Below are 5,698 nucleotides of genomic sequence, written 5' to 3' on the forward strand. Positions count from 1 at the left end.
TCGGAGTGAGGATGACTTGCTTCCAAGTAACCTAGTACTTGCTTACATAACTTCTACTTTGCCCCCATGTCCTCTCTAACAAGTCTAGTTTGAATAGCCTATCCACATGGTCCTTTCATTATTTTAAATTTAGCTGTCCAAGAGGGAGAAAGTAGCTATTGCACCTGGGTAGATGGTTTGGCTGTACAATTCCTGATTTGTGCATTTCTCTCGATGGATTCAGCATATTTACACCCGAGTTAAGAAAACTTCTGTCAATGGTATAATTTTCCTACTGTCGGTGTGTCATGGATTAAATCAATCCGCCTAGACAGCTAATAAATGTACTTTGTTGGATTATTGACCAGCCGGCTAAGAAGTTGAAATCCTGACCTGGCATTTGATGGTGCCTGTGTGCCTTCACCAGAGCACATTCTACTTGCTGCAAGATGGTAGCACTACATAATGAGGAATGTGGTATTTGCCTGTCTGTCAATTAGACCTTTGACAACTACCAGTCTTTTAATGTGTAATAAACTTCGCATTAAACACGAGGTGTTGATGGGCATTATTACTTCCACATTTGGGACTGCACAGTAATGCAAATGCTAGCAATACACAGCAAGTTGCTCAATTTTTGAAAGCAACAGGTTAACCTTTTGTTAGAATGAGGTACTTTTGCTAGTTACTGACATTGCAATGAGGAATATTTAGAACAACAACTTGCATTTATATTTAATCGTCTTTAAATTAGAAAAACATGCCACGACACTTCAAGCTATAGCATTTCTGCTCAAATAAAAACATTTATTGTCTTTTTTTGTTGACTTTTTTCCAAACAATATGTTTGGTGAAGGCTTTAATTCATTACTGTGCTTAAGATTATTTTTTTCTTGCATAATAGATTTTCAAGCTGCAGTCCTGGAACCCTGTGGATCCACGATATCAGATCGTGATCAGTCTATCTGAGTTCTGCAATTCTGTTACAAAAGCAAAATACTGCGGATGCTGAAATCTCAGCAGGTCAGACAGCATCTGTGGAGAGAAAACAGAGTTAACGTTTTGGGTCGATGACACTTCGTCAGAACTGGAGAGTGTTCGGAAAAAACAGATTCTTAAGCACTGAAAGGGGGAGGGGAAGAAAGAACAAAAGGGAAGGTCTGTGATAGGTTGGAAGACGGGAGAGATTAGAGAGACCTCCCTCTGAACTAGTAGCACTCCGCTCGCTCAGATCCAACCCCAACCTTGTCATCGAACCTATTGATAAGGATGGCACTGTTTGACGTACCGACCTCTACCTTGCAGAGGCTGATCGCCAACTCTCTGATACCTCCTCCTACCTCCCCCTGGACCACGACCCCATTACTGAACATCAAACCATCATTTCCCAGACCGTCACTGACCTCATCTCATCTCTGGAGATCTTCCCTCCACAGCCACCAACCTCATAGTTCCCCAACCCCACACAGCCCGCTTCTACCTTCTTCCCAAGATCCACAAACAGGATTGCCCCGGTAGACCTATCGTTTCAGCCTGTTCTTGCCCCACAGAACTTATTTCTTCCTGTCTCGACTTTTTTTTTCTCCCATTGTCCACAGTCTTCCCATCTACATACGCGACTCCTCCGACGCCCTCCGTCACTAACAGTTTCCAGTTTCCCGGCCCCAACCGTTTCCTTTTCACTGGACGTCCAATCCCTCTACACTTCCATCCCCCACCAGGATGGCCTGAGGGCGCTCCGCTTCTTCCTTGAGCAGAGGCCAAACCAGTCCCTATCTACCACCACCCTCCTCCGCCTGGCTGAACTTGTTCTCACATTGAACAACTTAGAAACATAGAAACATAGAAAATAGGTGCAGGAGTAGGCCATTCGGCCCTTCTAGCCTGCACCGCCATTCAATGAGTTCATGGCTGAACATTCAACTTCAGTACCCCATTCCTGCTTTCTCGCCATACCCCTTGATCCCCCTAGCAGTAAGGACCTCATCTAACTCCTTTTTGAATATATTTAGTGAATTGGCCTCAACAACTTTCTGTGGTAGAGAATTCCACAGGTTCACCACTCTCTGGGTGAAGAAGTTCCTCCGCATCTCAGTCCTAAATGGCTTACCCCTTATCCTTAGACTGTGACCCCTGGTTCTGGACTTCCCCAACATTGGGAACATTCTTCCTGCATCTAACCTGTCTAACCCCGTCAGAATTTTATATGTTTCTATGAGGTCCCCTCTCATTCTTCTGAACTCCAGTGAATACAAGCCCAGTTGATCCAGTCTTTCTTGATAGGTCAGTCCCGCCATCCCGGGAATCAGTCTGGTGAACCTTCGCTGCACTCCCTCAATAGCAAGAATGTCCTTCCTCAGGTTAGGAGACCAAAACTGTACACAATACTCCAGGTGTGGCCTCACCAATGCCCTGTACAACTGTAGCAACACCTCCCTGCCCCTGTACTCAAATCCCCTTGCTATGAAGGCCAACATGCCATTTGCTTTCTTAACCGCCTGCTGCACCTGCATGCCAACCTTCAATGACTGATGTACCATGACACCCAGGTCTCTTTGCACCTCCCCTTTTCCTAATCTGTCACCATTCAGATAATAGTCTGTCTCTCTGTTTTTACCACCAAAGTGGATAACCTCACATTTATCCACATTATACTTCATCTGCCATGCATTTGCCCACTCACCTAACCTATCCAAGTTGCTCTGCAGCCTCACAGCATCCTCCTCGCAGCTCACACTGCCACCCAACTTAGTGTCATCCGCAAATTTGGAGATACTACATTTAATCCCCTCATCTAAATCATTAATGTACAGTGTAAACAGCTGGGGCCCCAGCACAGAACCTTGCGGTACCCCACTAGTCACTGCCTGCCATTCTGAAAAGTCCCCATTTACTCCTACTCTTTGCTTCCTGTCTGACAACCAGTTCTCAATCCATGTCAGTACACTACCCCCAATCCCATGTGCTCTAACTTTGCACATCAATCTCTTGTGTGGGACCTTGTCGAACGCCTTCTGAAAGTCCAAATATACCACATCAACTGGTTCTCCCTTATCCACTCTACTGGAAACATCCTCAAAAAATTCCAGAAGATTTGTCAAGCATGATTTCCCTTTCACAAATCCATGCTGACTTGGACCTATCATGTCACCTCTTTCCAAATGCACTGCTATGACATCCTTAATAATTGATTCCATCATTTTACCCACTACCGATGTCAGGCTGACCGGTCTATAATTCCCTGTTTTCTCTCTCCCTCCTTTTTTAAAAAGTGGGGTTACATTGGCTACCCTCCACTCCATAGGAACTGATCCAGAGTCAATGGAGTGTTGGAAAATGACTGTCAACGCATCCACTATTTCCAAGGCCACCTCCTTAAGTACTCTGGGATGCAGTCCATCAGGCCCTGGGGATTTATCGGCCTTCAATCCCATCAATTTCCCCAACACTTCTCCTTTAACTCCACTCACTTCCTCCAAATTAAAGGTGTTGCTATGGGAACCCGCATGGGTCCTAGCTATACCTGCCTTTTTGTGGGATATGTGGAACATTCTTTGTTTCAGTCCTCTCCCTCACCTCTTTTTCCGGTACCTTTATGACTTTATCGGTGCTGTTTCCTGCTCTCGCCCTGAACTTGAAAATTTCATTCACTTTGCATCCAATTTCCACTCTTCCCTCACCTTCACGTGGTCCATCTCCAACTCTTCCCTTCCTCGACTTCTCCGTCTCCATCTCTGGGGATAGGTTTTCGACCAATATCCACTCATCATCATAGGCAGTCCCTCAAAATCGAGGAAAACTTGCTTCCACTCTATTTAAAAAAAAAGAGTTCTCAGGTGACTGTATATCTAGTACAGGAATTACAGTCTCTGTCACAGGTGGGGCAGACAGTGGTTGAAGGAAGGGGTGGGTGGATAGTCTGATTTTCCGCACGCTCCTTCCGTTGTCTGCGTTTGGTTTCTGCATGCTCTCGGTGACTAGACTCTAGGTGCTCAGTGCCCTCTCGGGTGCTCTTCCTCCACTTAGGGCGGTCTTGGGCCAGGGATTCCCAGGTGCCGGTTGGGATGTTGCACTTTATCAAGGAGGCTTTGAGGGTGTCCTTGAAACATTTCCTCTGCCCACCTGGGGATCGCTTGCTATGTAGGAGTTCCGAGTAGAGCGCTTGCTTTGGGAGTCTCGTGTCGGGCATGCGGACGACGTGGTCCGCCCAACGGAGCCCACAGCTACCTGGACTACACTTCCTCCCACTCCACATCCTGTAAGGACTCTCTTCGATCCCAGTTTCTCCGTCTCCGTCGCATCTGCTCTGACGACGCCACCTTTCACACTTGTGCCTCTGACATGACTTCCTTTTTCCTCAATAGAGGATTTCCCTCCGCCATGGTTAACATGGCCCTCGACCGTGTCCGTTTTATTTCCCGCACCTCTGCTCTTGCCCCTTCCCCTCCCTCTCCGAACCATGACAGGGTTCCCCTTGTCCTCACCTTTCACCCCACCAGCCCCCACGTTCAACGGAGCATCCTCCGCCATGTCTGCCACCTCCAGCATGATTCCACCACCAATCACATCTCCCCCTCCCTCTGTGACAACCTCGTCCATTCCGCAGTCACCCCCAGCAGCCCTCCCCTTTCCATGGCACCTTTCTGTGCAAACGCAGGAGATGCAACACCTGCCCTTTTACCTCCTCTCTTCCCACTATCCAGGGCCGCAAATACTCCTTCCAGCGACAGCGATTTACTTTTGTACTACTTTCAATTATAGTATACTGTATTCACTGCTCAGAATGTGATCGCCGACATTGGGGAGATCAAGCGCAGATTGGGTGACCCACTTTGCAGAGCACCTCCGTTCAGTCTGCAAACGTGACCCTGAACTTCTGGTCACCTGTCAGTTTAATTCTCCACTCCATTCCCATTCTGACCTCTCCGTTCTCGGTTTCCTACACTGTTCCAACGAAGCTCTCACCGCAAGCTCGAGGAACAGCACCTCATCTTTCATTTAGGCACTTTACAGTCTTCTGGACTCAACATCGAGTTCAAAAATTTTAGAGCGTAACCGCTCCCAATTTTTGGCTCCCTTTCCCCCCCCGCCCCCCTCCCCATCCCCCTCAGAGCCTGTTTCTTTTTCTCCTTGTCTCCAATAGCAGTTGGTCATTATCCCACCATTTACATGAATGTTTTTCTAACTCCTGGCATTATATGAAATTGGGCTATCATCCCTTTTGTCTCTAATATCTCCTGTCTTCCAACCTATCTTCCCTTTTGTTCTTCCCCTCCCCCTTTCAGTGCTTGTTAATCTGTTCTTTCCGAACACATTCCAGTTCTGACGAAGGGCATCGACCCAAAACGTTAACTCTGCTTTCTCTCCACAGATGCTGCCTGAGCTGAGATTTCCAGCATTTTCTGTTTTTATTCTGTATTTGACTTACTAGCATGTTATCTCCATTTCTGTACATTTCTGCAGTGATGGTACTGTTTTAAGTTGACGGTGATGCTGTCTTTCAGAAGTTAGGGTACCCAGAGCTTGAAGACCACTTAATGTCTTTTCACGCAGTGAGAGATTTGTTTCAGTTAACTTTATTTGTAACCTAGTCAGTTTCCATGCTTTCTTCTCTCCCTGCCTGGAAGTCCCTACCCTCCAAATCAATGCAGCACATTGAAATGATGGACTCAAGCCCCACATCCTAACTCTGTGTTCTGGCACCAATTTGTTCTGTCAG

At 46.8% G+C, this 5,698-nt stretch overlaps 1 long non-coding RNA gene across 1 annotated transcript; it reads right to left on the reverse strand.

Moving 5' to 3' along the window:
- Positions 1–758: 758 nt before the first annotated feature.
- LOC139250587 (uncharacterized) lies at positions 759–3,786 on the reverse strand. Its single transcript, XR_011591332.1, has 2 exons — positions 3,660–3,786; positions 759–1,014 (listed from the first exon to the last, which is right to left on the reverse strand). It is a non-coding gene; the product is annotated as an uncharacterized lncRNA (long non-coding RNA).
- Positions 3,787–5,698: the final 1,912 nt, after the last annotated feature.

The sequence above is a fragment of the Pristiophorus japonicus genome, unplaced genomic scaffold (assembly GCF_044704955.1).
Source record: "Pristiophorus japonicus isolate sPriJap1 unplaced genomic scaffold, sPriJap1.hap1 HAP1_SCAFFOLD_395, whole genome shotgun sequence".
In the NCBI taxonomy this organism is placed as follows: Eukaryota; Metazoa; Chordata; class Chondrichthyes; family Pristiophoridae; genus Pristiophorus; species Pristiophorus japonicus.